The 16739-nt window shown below is 43.5% G+C and overlaps 1 protein-coding gene across 2 annotated transcripts in view; it reads left to right on the top strand.

Moving 5' to 3' along the window:
- Positions 1 to 16739, top strand: part of ADAMTS3 (ADAM metallopeptidase with thrombospondin type 1 motif 3) — a 332671-nt gene that overhangs the window by 115780 nt on the left and 200152 nt on the right. The window lies entirely within an intron of this gene.

Here is a 16739-nt window from a genome sequence, read left to right as displayed (position 1 = left end):
GCTTACAAGTGATTGTGGTGAGCAGGCACCAAAGGGTCTGAGCCAGAGGTGGTGGAACTAAGTTCCCCCTGAAAAAAAGGCCTTTGTACGCACCCTGGGCTTGTGTTTATGTTTGAGCAGGTGTTCGGGGCAACACAGTGAGTATGTGAGCATAATCCGTTCCAGGTGAATGTTCGTAATCCAAAGTACTGGCATATCAAGGCGAGTTTCCCCATTGAAGTTAATGGAAATGAAAATAATTTGTTCTGCATTGACTTCAATGGCATTCAATACCGCATGCGGCCAGAGGTGGGGGGGCGCCCGAGAGCCTCGTGAACACACGGAAAAGCCAAAGGACAGCTCGGCTGACCTCGGCAAACATCGGAAAGGCGCGGGAACGGCGTATTTCCGAGTCTTTCCAATCATTTTCAAACTGCTCCGAACGCCGCCAAACGGCTCCTTTCGGATTTTAAAAAATACAGTGCTCGTATAGCGAAACGCACGTTAACCGTGTTACTCGCAATCCGAGGTTCCACTGTGTATGCGTATATATATATATATATATATATATATATATATATATATATTTTTATATATATATATATATATATATATATATATATATATATATAAATTTGCAAACTAAACATTAAAAACTCAGGTTTACAATTAGTGAACACTGACAAGATATGCTACATCATACTGACCTTTTTGTATGTATATCTCAATAGAACATTGAAAAGCTTTGGTAAAGCTATTAAAACAATTGGATAGAGTAGAAGATGGTTGTAACTTCTATAATTTTTTGCATCTCTATGTCAATGGAAAAATGTCCCTTAATTTTCTTCCCTATAAACAAAACAGGAAATGTAAAAAAAAGTATGTCTCTCAAGGTTCTCATCCAGGTCATGATATGCCTAGTAAGTCATGCTGAACTTGACCTATTCTGTAATGTTGAAAACTTTTTTCAGTCAGAAACATATATCAGTATTTATAGCTACACTAATGAGTGAGTGAGTGAGTGAGTGAGTAAGTGAGTGAGTGAATTACTTATATAGCGATACAAATGCGAACTAAATCGCCTCAAGGCACTTGGCATCCATTTTCCTTCTGTATAACCCTCAGAATAGATTGGTCTTTAGTTTTTTTCTGAAGGCCAGGTGATCACCTAGACTGTGTCAAGACTGGTGTTGAGGGCAACCTGGAACAAACATCCCTAAACACAGGTAAGGGTCTTTGATGCCCATACCCATACAATGCCTTTTTACTCTGGAAATTTGGCAAGCAATTCACACCTTCAACCATGTAAATACAAGGATCAATACACCATAGTATAACATAATTAGAACAGTAGTTGTGGACTATCACACCTCTCATCATGTTGACAGTCAACATCTACCCTTCTATGGTGATTGGATTAATGTGGATAAAAATGCTGGGGTATGTTCCTGACATTCATTGGAACTAATGAAGCTTGGATCAGCTGTAAAACATCTTCAATATTACAAGTCCAGTTGAATATGGCTAACTATTTCTAGCTACCTCTTCAAAGTGAGAGCAACAGGTGACACTTAACCACCAGGACAAATAGAGAGAGAATGCATCTCATAGACAGCAATTACAACTTGGCAGAGGTTCTAACTACTCACTGATGTATCCAAAACTAGAAAAAAAGTTGGCTTTTAGCTAGATTCAGTAAGAGTTAGGCCGGCGTATCAGTAGATACGCCGACCTAACTTGGAATCTGCGCCGACCTAAGTGTATTCTCAAACTGAAATACACTTAAACCTATCTAAGATACGACGGCTTGCGCCGTCCTATGTTAGGGTGCAATATTTAGGCTGGCCGCTAGGTTGCGCTTCCATTGCGTTCGGCGTAGAATTAGTAAATCACTAGATACGCCGATTCACGAACGTACGTCCGCCCGTCGCAGTAAAGATACGCTGTTTACGTAAGGCATTTTCAGGCGTAAAGTTATTCCATCAAATAGCTGGACTAGTAATGTTAAGTATGGCCGTCGTTCCCGCATCGAAATTTAAAAATTTTACGTTGTTTGCGTAAGTTGTCCGTGAATAGGGCTGGACGTAATTTACGTCCACGTCGGAAACCAATACGTCCTTGAGGCGTACTTTGCCTCAATGCACACTGGGATATGTGCACGGACGGCGCATGCGTTCGTAAAAAACGTCAATCACGTCAGGTCACCCCCCATTAACTTAAAACACGCCCCCTTAGCCTAATTTGAATTACGCCTGCCGCATTTACGCTACGTCGCCGTAACTTAGCAGGCAAGTACTTTGTGAATACAGTACTTGCCTAGCTAACTTACGGCGGCGTAGTGCAAATACGATACGCTACGCCACCGCAAAGATGCGGCGGGCTACTTGAATCCAGCTATTAAAGTCACCAATCTAAAAACATGATAAAAAAATAAAATACAAATAAAATAAATGTTAAAAATGCCATTGATTTCCTCAGTTTAAGAGAGTAAGGCCTTCTTTTTTTTTTTGTATAATGTGTCCTGTAGCATATTTGTGGTAAATTGACCTCTTTACCATTTCACTTAAAGAGGGAGTGCAGTTGTGATTTAATTTTTTATTTTTTTTGTAAAATAAAAACCAGCAGAATGCTATTAATTGAAGCATGTCCAGACTTGTTCCTAAGGTCAGCACCACTTCTTTTTCCTTTCCGCCAGATGTGGATGTTGACTGATGAAAATTAATTTGGTTGTTATGTGATTTTTTCCATGGATGATGTCTTTTTAGGCTTCTGTGCATTTATTGAAACAAAGCAATGAATCTGATAAAGATACAACATTTGAAGCCCTTCTATTTATTGAAAATAATTTTCATGAAAATGATTTGCCATTGTGATTGTTTGCCCTAGTGTTGTCACTGATTTGTGCAGCAACTCAATAGCCTCCCCACTTTCTTTTATTGTTCACACTGATAACACATTTTATTAACAACACTCTAACAAGAATGATTCTGTTCTTTTGGAAAATGATGCTGTCCAATATTGTCAGTGCATGTACCATTTTATGATCATTTTTGCACATAAAGCTATCCAGCTATGTGAATGTTCCTGCATTCAGGAGTTTTGATGTGCTTTCAGAAAGCGCAGCAAACTCGCAGGATATAATAGAAGTCCCTGGCTCAGTGCAGCTAAGGAAAGCCGCAGGTTCAGTGTGAAAGCAGCTTAATTACTCTTTTTTAGAAGTTCCTATATACAGTATGCCTGTTGCATATTGTATGATGTTTAATACATAATGGCCCAGATTCACAGCAGAGATACGACGGAGTATCTCAGATACTCCGTCGTATCTCTCAGAGTATCTATGCGACTGATTCATAGAATCAGTTACGCATAGATAGCCCTTAGATCCGACAGGTGTAATTGTTTTACACTGTCGGATCTTAGGATGCAATACCGCGGCCGCCGCTGGGGGGAGTTTGCGTCGTAAACCAGCGGCGGGTATGCAAATCAGGAGTTACGGCGATCCACAACGGTTTTTCGCGTTCGCTACGTCGCTGCTAGTCTAGTTTCCCATCGCAAAGTTAGTCGTCGTTTTTGGTGCCCTAACTTTACACAGCACACGTATGTGCTGTATAAAGTATGGCCGCCGTTCCCGCGTCGAAATTTAAAAATGTTTTCTTCTTGCGTAAGACGTCCGGGAATACGGAAGTACACTACGCACGTCGCCGTTCAAAAAAATGACGTCACTTCGCGCAAAGCACGGCGGGAAATTCAAAAGGGAGCATGCGCAGTAGGTCCGGCGCGGGAGCGCGCCTAATTTAAATGGCACACGCCCCTTTGAATTACGCGGCTTACGCCGGAGGCCGCCGGGGTAGGCTTTGTGAATCAGGCACTTGCGATGAAAACTTGCGGCGGTGTAACGTATCTACGATACGTTACGCCGCCACACTTCTACGTGAATCTGGCCCAATATGCCCACTTATAAGCTGTGATGTTTATTAAACTGACATTTTATATTTCGGTTTCTGCTGGCATTGCTGGCTGTTAGAAAGGTTCCTTTCCCAGGTGTAGTGATACCAAATGCCCTTCACCTGGGACATGAACCAGTGCTATAGAGGAAGCATCGCACAGTGGTGTAGTGGTTAGCACATTCACCTAGCAGCAAAAGGGTCGCTGGTTTGAATCCCAACCACGACACCATCTGCCTGGAGTTTGCATGTTCTCCCTGTGTCTGTGTGGGTTTCCTCCAGGTACTCCAGTTTCCTCCTACACTCCAAAGACATGCTGGCAGGTTAATTAGATCCTATCCAAATTGGCCCTAGTATATATGTGTGTCCCAAGCATGTCAAGAGTCTACGGGGTAAGTGACCGCACCAGCCAGGAAGACACTGGCTGCAAAAAGCGCCTAGAGGCGATTAAGTTTGCATGTGTAGCACTATATAAGTCAGTCATTCATTCATTCATCATCTCCTGCTCCCTCCGCAGGGGCCTACTTCTTCAAGAGCCGGCTAAATGCACTCTGATACACTGGAATGGCGGGTTGGCAACCCACCATCCCAGAGCAGGAAGTCAAAGACCACATTTGAGAGCTACATGTGGCCCTAGTGCAACTTTTTGAGCACCAATGTACTACAGTAACTACCAACATGGCGGTGTGTTTGCTCACATACTTTCAAAATATATGTTTTGCCCACATATGTCCCCCAGACATTTGGAAGGTATGAAAATACCCTTTAACATTGTTGATAAATGTAGAGAGCGTGTGAGTCCATCCCATCTTTAGTGATATCTCTGAAGGTCCTGAAGGTCACATAATGTATCAATTAGCTAATAGGGTAAATAAACATAAACAATGAATTGGGCAGTTTACCACGCATTACCAAGCAAAGTCAGCTTTTTTTCATTTCCCTAACCCTCACCCCTTTGCCATGTCAAAAAAACTATATTAAAATGAAAATAAAAAGTGGAATAAACACACTTATCTCTCTCCACCTTCCATGCTGCAGGGGCCTTCACCTGGGACAGGAACCAGTGCTATAGAGGAAGCATTGTCTCCTGCTGCCTCCACAGGGGCTTACTTCCACGGGCTCTGGCTTCATCTACTCTGGTGCCCTAAAATAGCGGGTTGGCAACCCGCGATCTGGGCTTGTCAACCCTTCATCCCAGAGCAGGAAGTCACAGACCACATTTGAGGGCTCCATGGGCCACATGTGGCCATAGAGCAACTTTTTGAGCACCAATGTACTACAGTAACTACCAACATGGCGGTGTGTTTGCTCACATAGTTTCAAAACATATGTTTTGCCCACATATGTCCCCCAGAAATTTGGAAGGTATGAAAATACTCTTTAACATTGGAAAATGTCACCCAGTAGTATTTCCTTAGTTCTGGTAATTAATAAAGCATGCAACCTAGAGCTTCCTTTTGTCACTCCCACAGGAGAGCGAAGAAAACATGAGCATGTGCTGCTGTTGAGGGGTCTTTAAAGTGAACCTGCTACCCATGCTTGGGGAAAACACAATTTGGCCCGGATTCACGTAGCACTCTTGAGATACGCAGCGTAAGTGTAAATGTGCACCGTCGTATCTGTGCCCCGTGCCCACAGAACTAGATACGCCTGAAAATAGGCTTCCTACGACCAACGTAAGTTTCCTACGCCGTCGTATCGCAAGGGACGCTGCCATTGATTTACGATTCGAATATGCAAATGAGTGAGATACGCCGATTCACGAACGTACTTGCGCCCGGCGCATTAATATACGCGGTTTACGTAGGGCTTACGTCCGGCGTATAGTTATTCCCCATCTATGAGGTGCAACTCATGCAAAGGTATGGACCAGGGAACAGCCGTCATATTTTACGTCGTTTACGTAGTAGTACGTGCATAGGGCTGGGCGTAGGTTACGTTCACGTCATAGGCAGTGATTCGATGTATCTTAGGCGTTCGTTCCGACGTGATTCTGAGCATGCGCACTGGGATACGTCCATGAGCAGGCGCATGCGCCGTTCGTTATTGGTATCTTGATGGCGCTCGGCCCATCATTTACATGGGGTCACGCCTCATTAGCATGGCTCATGCCCACTGCCACTTACGGCAAGTTACGCCGAGGGAACCCAGCGTACATTTGGGAGCAAGTGCTTTGTGAATAGTGGGCTGGATTCAGGTAGAATTGCGCTTTTTTTACGGAGGCGCAGGGCAACGATTTTGCCCTGCGCCCCCGCAAAATTACTGCGCTGCCCTTGGTTCACGGAGTAGTAGCTCCGTAAATTGCGTGGGCGCGCCGGCAAAATGCCCGGCGTAAGCGCGTGCAATTTAAATGATCCCGTAGGGGGCGGGAATCATTTAAATTAGGCGCGTTCCCGCGCCGATCGTAGAGCGCATGCTCCATCGGGAAACTTTCCCGACGTGCATTGCGGCAAATGACATCGCAAGGACGTCATTTGCTTCAAAGTGAACGTGAATGGCGTCCAGCGCCATTCACGAATCACTTACGCAAAGTACGTAAATTTCAAATTTTGCGGCGCGGGAACGACGGGTATATGTAACATTGGCTGCCCCTCCTAATAGCAGGGGCAGCCTTACGCGAAATCCGCCGTACGGAAACGACGTAAATTGCGTACGCAGGGCTCGCGCAACGTTGTGAATCGGCGTTAGTATGCAATTTGCATACTATACGCTGAGCACAACGGGAACGCCACCTAGCGGCCATCGCAAGAATGCAGCCTAAGATATGCGGGCATAAGAGCCTTATGCCGCGCATATCTTAGGCTACAGTCGGCGTAACGAGGTTCCTGAATTAGGAGCATTCGTTACGCCGGGGCAAGTAAGCAATTGCGCTGTGTAACTTATGGTTACATAGGCGCAATTGCTTCTTGAATCCAGGCCACTGTGCTCGCCGCTCTGCCCTACGTCAGCGTAGCGTAGATTCGAAACGCTACACCGGCATAACTATGCGCCGCGGTATGTGAATCCGGGCCATAGTTTTTAGTCATTTATCTCAAAACACTGAACAAGTCATATTTTAGGATCTATTGTCTCTGGTCAAGGGAACAATCAATATCTCTGCTTAGAAGCTTGGAAAAACTATTAGAGTTATTTCAAAAATCAATATGGTATGTAGCAAATGCACATAGTATAGATTCTTGCAGTTATAGAGGTCATCAAGTGCATAACAGAGTAACATACTTTTGCAGTCTAGACTTTCCATATGGTGAACTATTATATTTTTATTAAAGACATTGCATGAAGAATGGTTGCATATTTTACACGGATTGTCCACACTACCAATAAGATCTGCAATTTCAAGGGCTGCCTGGTGATTAATGTCAATCTTTTATTTTTAAAGCGCAAAGCATAACTCATGCACATGCAGAACTCCAAGAAAAATTCCACTTTTTAGTCTGAGAAGACTGTATATATTTCAGGAATTTTCCTCTCATCTACTACTGTTCTCTTACTTTTCATAACTCCCTCCTTTTCTTTTTTTTTTTAAGTTGGACAATTGCAGGTGGTTAATAGAGCCCAAACCTGCTATTACCTAAATAGAAGTCCCACTGAAAGGATCAAGAGCTCTGTGTTTCATCAATTTAATATCCCTGCATTAACGCCAGCCAAGCAGACACAGAGCACATGCCAAGAGAAACATATGGGACTCAGCTGAAGGGGGGCCAGTTTTTAGAGACAGCTCTGTAGTCTAAACTTCTTAAGGAGTTGGTATAAGCGTGCTTTCATTCAAAAGGTGTTGCTTCGTCTAAAAACACAAATTCAGCTCAAACACTGCTACCTTTCACTCTCACTGTTAGCTTAAGGTGTATTTAGTTCAATGGTTGTGCGATGCCTGCGTCACAGATACCTGTAGCAGTTTTTTTTTTGCTTTCTCAAAATTATATATTTACAGTATGTTAAAAAAAAAAACTGCCTTTGCTGACCTCCCTATGAAAGTGCTGTTCAAAATGTAGGTAAGCTCTAACAATGAATATCTCTTATTTATTCTCTTTTAATCGTAATAATAATTGTATTACTGGCGGGATCACCAGGTAAAAATAAAATGGAAAAAAAGTCTAAAAAGAGTAAACGAATGCAGCCACCACAATGCTTACAAGCTGCAATATATTAAAAAAAATCTTGGGTTTAAAAACACGTTATTGCCCTTCTGCCACTCTGATCTACCACTAGGGGACTTGAAAATTTCTGAAACTTTAAAGGGGTTGTAAAGGTAAAATTGTTTTTCCTAAATAGCTTCCTTTACCTTAGTGCAGTCCTCCTTCACTTACCTCATCCTTCCATTTTGCTTTTAAATGTCCTTATTTCTTCTGAGAAATCCTCACTTCCTGTTCTTCTGTCTGTAACTCCACACAGTAATGCAAGGCTTTCTCCCAGGCATAGGCGTGCGCACAGGGTGTGCCAGGTGTGCCTGGGCACACCCTAATGACCCTGTGCTGGGCAGATTCCCCCTGCTACTTGGCTGAAGAGAAAGGAACTGGGGAATCTCTGTCCTCAGTCCCTTTCTCTGTCTCAAAAGCGAGACATCAGGGGTCTGTTTAGACCTGATATTTCACTTAGGCCCCCATGGGGCTCCAAATTTTATATATTTTTTTATATAAAAAAATAAACTGACACCAGTCTCTGCCCTTTTGACATTGTCCACTGCTCTACCGACACTGTTCATTGCCTTTTTGCTTTGGGGTGCATACCCTAATGCAATAGGCTGCACACACCTATGCTCCCAGGTGTGGAGTGACGTGCTCGCCACCTCCCTTGAGGGGGGAGGGGGCGAGCAGGAGAGTCAGGACACTCTATGTTGCAGATAGAGAAAGGAGCTGTGTGTTAGTGGGCGCCCTGACTCTCCTACTCGCCCCCTCAAGGGAGGGGGCGAGCACGACACTCCACAACAGGGAGAAAGCCTCGCATTACTGTGTGCTACAGACAGAAGAACAGGAAATGAGGATTTCTCAGAAAAAATAAGGACATTTAAAAGCAAAATGGAAGGATAAGGTAAGTGAAGGAGGACTGCACTAAGGTAAAGGAAGCTATTTAGGGAATTTTATTTTTACCTTTACAACCCCTTTACCTTTCCCAAGGATACAACTTGTTTAGGCTGTACAAGCTCCCTATCCTCCCTACATGACACCCTGTGGTTCGCTACTCAGGTTGGGTTTTATGTACTATGGGAAGCTGGTGGTGGTGCAGTGGTGGAGTGCAGGGTAGGTAAGCACCAACTTTATCTGGTGTTAACCTATTACTTTGACAAGTCCAGGCAAAGCACAGGTTTGCTTTAAACATTTTGCCCATTCAGGTAAAATGACAGGTTCTCTGCAAAGAAAACTCCCCTCGCTCACTGAGGCCTCGTACACACGACCGAGTTTCTCGGCAAAAACCAGCATGAAACTTGCTGGGAGATATTTTTTTGCCGAGGAAACGGGTCGTGTGTACATTTTCGTTGAGGAAACTGTCGAGAAATACGACGAGCCAAAAAGAGAGCAAGTTCTCTATTTCCTCGAAGGGAGTCTCAAATTGGCTCGTCGAGTTCCTGGTCGGGCTGGTTTCCGACGAGAAACTCGAGCGTGTGTATGCTAAGAAACCCACACTTGCTCAGAATAAAGTATGAGACGGGAGAAAAAGTAGCGTTTGTAATGGAGATAACACATTTTTCAAGCTGTAACAGACTGAAAAGTGCAAATCGTCTCTTAACAAACTTTTACTTAACACGCAAACACATGAGATTAGCAAAACCAGCCCCAAGAGTTGTGCCAGTGGAATCGAACTTCCCCTGCCGTTGTATGTGTTGTATGTCACCGCGTTTGAGAACGAGGAGATTTTGTCTTGACAGTGTGTACGCAAAGCAAGCTTGTCGAGTTCCTAGACAAGCCTAACAAAGAACTCGACGAGGAAAACTATGTGTTTCGCACGTCGAGTTCCTCGGTCGTGTGTACGAGGCTTTATACTAATTTCCCTCCAGCTCTTTTTTTTACTCTGGTATCCTGTTACAGTCCAGAGTCCAAACCCTGCATAAGCTCCATTTTGGGTGGTGTTGGAGCTTACATAGGGTTAAAGACCTTCTCTCCTTCTTCACATGACCGTATTCTAGGGATTGGCCGCACTACATTCTGGGAGGAAAGAGTAGGAGGTCACATGTTTCCAATACCTCAAAGCAATTCTTATGCCCCGTACACACGATCGGAATTTCCGATGGAAAAAGTCAGACGAACATTGTGTATGCCCCATCGGATTATTTCCATCGGAAAAATTCCAATGAATTCCATCGGAGTTTAGATAGAGAACATGTTCTCTTTTACTCTGATGGAATTCCGTGGGAATTTTGATGTGATTTTGGTCGGACAAAGGTCCAACCGTGTGTACGGGGCTTTAAGGGCTCTGATATATGAAGAATAGTGTGGGAGTGCATTGAAGGTGAGTATCAGGCCCTGTACACACCATCTATTTGCAGTATAGTGCAACGACACATGATTAAGGCATTATTGTGATGCAACGCCACTTATTCTGTATGGTACCCCAATGCATCTGCCAACAAAGCAAAAACATGGTGCGAATAGACCATCAGTGTTTGGTTGCTTTCTTAGATTTGAAAGCCAGCTGTGACTTCCTGATATTCAGGAAGTGACAGTAGGCTTACTAATCCGAGATGGCATTTCTAAACACCTGATGACGATCTGCGGACTATGTGTTCCTGGGATGTATGACCCAGCTGCTTGTTGGTGCATAGATTATGGCTCTAGATTACTGATGTCTGTCTTGGAGCCTCCGAAAATGCATGGCACACAGCATCTCTGGAGGCTGTAGGCAGCTTGAGGCTATATCAATACCTAGGTGAGAAATATGGAAGTCGAGGGACAGCCACTCCAAAAGGGTACTCAATAAAAAAAACTGAGAGGGTGAAGGTCTGCTTTAATTGCATCATTTGAGAAATGCTTTTTGCAGAAAATATAGAAACTACAATCGTTAGTGTTGTAGTACCCCCCTCTGGCTTTAATCTGACCTACGGTTAGTCTCATAATTACTTTATTAAAATAGTAATCAGCCAAATGTGTAGGGAGTAACTATAACTTGCCAGTTGCTAAACATGTACAAAGTAATAATAATAAATTGTCTTAGATTTAATGTGCTAGGCTGGTGCGTCTTCTCTTTTTTTTTTCAGTTGATTTTGAGACATCGCCAGTCCAGGGAGGGCTGCAACATGTTTTAGTATCAGCCCAACACAGGAGGTGTTATGTCTAAAAATAATAAGATGTAATAATACAAAATAGGTTTAGAATCACAAAGAACAATGGGCCAGATTCACAGACAATTACGTTACTCCGCGGCGGCGTAACGTATCCCATTTACGTTACACCGCCGCAGGTTTACAGCGTAAGTGCCCGATTCACAAAGCTCTTACCTGTAAACTTGCGGCGGTGTAACGTAAATGCACTCGGCACAAGCCCGCCTAATTCAAATGGGGCAGGCACCATTTAAATTAGGCGCGTTCCCTCGCCGAACGGTCTGCGCATGCTCCGTTAGGAAATTTCCCGACGTGCATTGCGCGAAATTACGGCACCCCAACGTTTTTTTTGAAATGCGACGTGTGTTACGGCGTTTCGTATTCCCGGACGTCTTACGCAAAAAAAAAAATTGAAATTCGACGCGGGAACGATGGCCATACTTTAACAATGCTGATCTAAAGATAATGGCCTCGCCACCTAGCGGCCGGCATAGAAATGCATTCCTAAGATCCGACAGTGTAAGTCAATTACACCTGTCGGATCTTAGGGCTATCTATGCGTAACTGATTCTATGAATCAGTCGCATAGTTAGGACGGGCGGATCACAGAGATACGACGGAGTATCAGGAGATACGCCATCGTATCTCTTCTGTGAATCTGGCCCTATATGCACTGAAAAAGTTAAGTCCAGGGTATCTCTGGACTTAACACAGGAAAACAACTGGAGGGATCTAAGGCCCAACAACAAAGCACTATCCCAATGGAACTGGAGTACTCTGGTAGCAGTCAGGGTGGGGCTCCCCACAATGGCTGAGTGGCTGAGTGTTGTATACTGTTAGGTTCGAGCCTGTATGCCCACATGCTGGTTCTGTCAGTGAAGGGCAACTCACCTGATTGCAGATCACTTGACCAGCTAATTCTGTCTCATAGGGTGCTGTCTATTTGAGCTTTTAAGAGAGGGAAGCTCAGGAACTTATACTCCCTAGGCATATCCAGAAACCATAGGAGCTATGGGAAATGTAGTTAAAGAAGCCTGCACTGGCATCTGAGCATAGTAAATAGACACTTCACTGCAATACCAGTTTTTATATACTAAAGCACTGTATAATTATATGGCAATTATAGGTCAGTTGCCTGGAACATTGTTAATGGAATTCTACAATCTAAATATATACTAAACACAGCAGTACCTCTGGAAATTGCACCACAGATAAGTACTGTATGTGACATTGTGGCTTTTTTTCTTCAAATTTTCCTAACATGGAACAATATTACAATGTCCCTTTAACACTACAATCAGATTATGAATGTTGTTGTTACAGTCACAGTCAAGAGCTGTCTTAGTAGAAGCATCTTAGTTATTAGTATGGAAGTTTATTTTATGGAAATTTCTAGACTAGCTGACTTACTACATGCTATATACTATATATATCTATATCTCTATATATTGTGGTGCTGGGTGATTATGCTTATGTGGCAAATGCATTTTCCAATAGTTATGCCGTTCCTTTTATTAAACAGAATAGAATGGTTCACCTAGAAATCAGTTACCCACACAGGAGTTTCCACCATCAACAGTCAACTGAAAATGTCCGCAGCACCGCTGTATTGGTTTCTTTAAACATATTTTCTGTCTTATTGGTGTGGTTTCCAGCAGGTCCATTGGGATCAATTGTACTTTTTTGTAAAGCGCATACAAAACACAATGGCCCGGATTCAGAGAGCAATTGCTTACTTGCGCCGGCGTAACGAATGCTCCTGATTCAGGAACCTCGTTACGCCGACTGCAGCCTAAGATATGCGTGGCATAAGGCTCTTATGCCCGCATATCTTATTCTGCATTCTTGCGATGGCTGCTAGGTGGCGTTCCCGTTGTGCTGAGCGTATAGTATGCAAATTGCATACTAACGCCGATTCACAACGTTACGCGAGCCCTGCGTACGCAGTTTACGTCGTTTGCGTACGGCGGTTTTCGCGTAAGGCTGCCCCTGCTATTAGCAGGGGCAGCCAATGTTACGTATACCCGTCGTTCCCGCGTCGCGAAATTTGAACTTTACGTAGTTTGCGTAAGTGAATCGTGAATGGCGCTGGACGCCATTCACGTTCACTTTGAAGCAAATTACGTCCTTGCGACGTCATTTGCCGCAATGCACGTCGGGAAAGTTTCCCGACGGAGCATGCGCTCTACGATCGGCGCGGTAACGCGCCTAATTTAAACGATTCACACCCCCTACGGGATCATTTAAATTGCGCGCGCTTACGCCGGCATTTTGCCGGAGCGCCCATGCAATTTACGGAGCTACCCGCGATACTCCGTGAATCGCGGGTAGCGCAGAAAATTTGCGGGGGCGCAGGGCAAAAACGTTGCCCTGCGCCTCCCTAAAAACTGCGCAAAGGTACCTGAATCTACCCCAATGTAACTAATAAAAAACACAGATGTCTTAATGTATCTAAAGTGCACTGATAACCAATCTTTAGTGGACATTATTATAATAGAACAGATAGCCTGCTTTCACTGAAATACTGCTTCAGTCCTTAATATTCATGCTTTAAGAATGACAGACACACTTTAAGAAACCGCAATCTCATATGATGCATGTGAACTTCCAGGCATATATATATTTAGCATAATCTGGTCCAATCGACATTTAAAAAGGAGACTTTTTTCCTTTGCTGCATAGCATTTTGTCCACGTGTTATCCTAATAAGTCAAAAATAAATGGAAAATGGCTTTTGCAGACAATGGTTTCTGTGAGCCAAAGTAAGACATCAGTTTGTTAGCATAGCAACGCTAAGGAATGGTTTATTTAGCATATGTGAAGAAACTCTTTGGCATACCTTGCCATGAATTTTGCCAGCCAGATATTAGTGCATTGGAGTGGGAAGATGACCATGATACAGCGGCTTCTTCCAGACTAAAGCCTCCAAGGTTCATTTGGTTCAACCTTTGGAACTGGTATAGAAAAATGACATATTGTAGTAGCCACAGATAGACAAGTTACATAACATCTGAGAAATGTGTTACTAATAAAATAAAGAAAATGATAGAAACAGATGACTTTATTATTTCAATGAAGCCTTAGTCATACATTTGGGCTACTTTACCTGAAAGAAACTTTGAGAGCAAGCTGGGCAAAACATGTGGACTGACACTCAATTGAAATGCAACAAATAGTCTCTAATGCCGACCGCTTTTTATGTTAAGAAAAAAAACGACTTTTTTCTCTACGTGATTTGTCGTGATTCCTCTCAATCCTGCCTTGTATACACACGATCGTGAAAAAAAAAATGCTCTAGCAAAGCGCGGTGACGTACAACACGTACGACAACCAGTACGACGGCACTATAAAGGGGAAGTTCCATTCTAATGGTGCCACCCTTTGGGCTGCTTTTGCCGATTTTGTGTTACCGTGTGTTAGTAAAAGTTTGGTGAGAGACGATTTGCGCTTTTCAGTCTTTGTGCTTTTCAGTCTGTTACAGTGTGACGAATGTGCTATTGCCATTACGAACAACGCTCCCATCTCATAACTTGCTTCTGAGCATGCATGTTTTTTTCCTCCTCGTTAAAGCGTACACACAACCGTTTTTCACAACGTGAAAAAGAACGACGTGGAAAAAGACGAGAAAAAAAAGAGCAGATTCTAAATTTTTAATGGGCATTTTCGCGTCGAGAAAAATGCTCTTGAGCATACACACGGCCGTTTTTCACGACCAAGTAAAAAAATTGCATTTTTCTCGTCATAAAAAACAGTCGTGAGTACACGGCATCAGGCTAAGGTAACTTGTAGGAATATTTGTAGAAAATATATTTTTTAAGGTGTATTAAAGGCATTAGCTACTCACCCTTGCTTTTCTTAGTGAGTCACTGACCCATAATAAGTGTGGAGGTCACGAGCCGTGACTACACTGTCTGAATACTTATTTGGTTTGGTGACTAAGTTGTGAAAAAGGGATTTTTTTATATATTATAATAAAGCAGATAAAAGCTCCACAACATGTACATTTGTATGTAAGTTGAAGGTGTTCTATTGGGTTGAGGTCAGGTCTCTGCACAGGCCAGTCAAGTTCCTCCACCCCAAACTTGCCCATCCATGTCTTTATGGACCTTGCTTTGTGCACTAGTACAAATCATTTGGTGGAGGGGGATTGTGGTGTTGGGTTGTTTTTCAGGGGTTGGGCTTGGCCCCTTCTAGTGAAGCGAACTCTTAAGGTTCATTTTGACATTTTGAACAATTTCATGCTCCCAACTTTGTGGGAACAGTTTGGGGATGGCCCCTTCCTATTCCGACATGACCGCACACCTGTGTGTATATATATATATATATATATATATATATATATATGTTTCCTCTGCCACAAAACTGCTTTACATATCTGCAATTTATTAATATGTTTTAATTATAATACATATAGTACAGTGCAGTGTACATAAGTGCACAAGGGCAGTAGTTACACGATCACTGGTTGCCCAATCCCTCTAAGAGAGAAGACACTGGGCCAGAAGAAGACCAGGAACAAATGAGTGGGGTAGTGGTTGAAGCTACACTTTTATGTGTGATTCTTGCAAACAGGTTCCCCGGCACACCTTCACGCTAGCCAGCAAGAACTGTCTAAACTACTGAGGTTAAAAATAGTTTTTTGTTGCATACTGTCAATTTTCAAATATTCATTGAAGCTACACTTCCTCGTTAAGCTTCAGTAAAGTGTGGTCTCCAATTCAGAACTAGCCATGCTGAGTAATTGCCCTGCTGCATTGTAAACATTGGAGGTGGCTTGCTTGGCATGGAACAATCGTATAGAGGTATAGAGGTTGTGTAGCGATGTCACAATCTCCACCTCATTCAAACAGAGTATGGCACAAGTATGGCACATACTGGGCCAGATTCACAGCAGAAATACGCCGGCGTATCTACTGATACGCCGGCGTATTTTCAAATTTGCAGCGTCGTATCTTGATTTGGAATCCTCAAGCCAAGATACGACGGCTTTTGGCATAGATCCGACAGGCGTACGGCTTCGTACGCCTTCGGATCGTAGGTGTAATTCTCCGGCGCCCGCTGGGTGGAGTTTGCGTCGTTTTCCAGCGTTGGGTATGCAAATTAGCTGTTTACGGCGATCCACGAAGGTACGCGCGTTTGTCGCATTCTCTTACGTCGGCTTTTCCCGTCGTAAAGTTAAGAGTGCTATTTAGATGGTGTAAAATTACACCATCCATGTTAAAGTATGGCCGTCGTTCCCGCGTCGAATTTACATTTTTTATATTTTTTGCGTAAGACATCCGGGAATACGAAAGTACGTTACGCACGTCGCCGTTCAAAAAACACGTCGGGGCGCCGTAATTTCGTGCAAAGCACGGCGGGAAATTTCCAAACGGAGCATGCGCAGAACGTTGGTGCGGGAACGCGCCTAATTTAAATGATACACACCCCATTTGAATTAGGCGGGCTTGCGCCGGACGGCTTTATGCTACGGCGCCGAAAGTTTACACGCAAGTGCTTTGTGAATCAAGCACTTACGCTGGAAACTTGCGGCGGCGTAACGTAAACGGGATACAAAACGCCGC

Source organism: Rana temporaria, chromosome 1 (assembly GCF_905171775.1).
Source record: "Rana temporaria chromosome 1, aRanTem1.1, whole genome shotgun sequence".
Lineage (NCBI taxonomy): Eukaryota > Metazoa > Chordata > Amphibia > Anura > Ranidae > Rana > Rana temporaria.
Note: the sequence above shows the minus strand (reverse complement) of the source record. Positions and strands in the feature narration are given on the sequence as shown.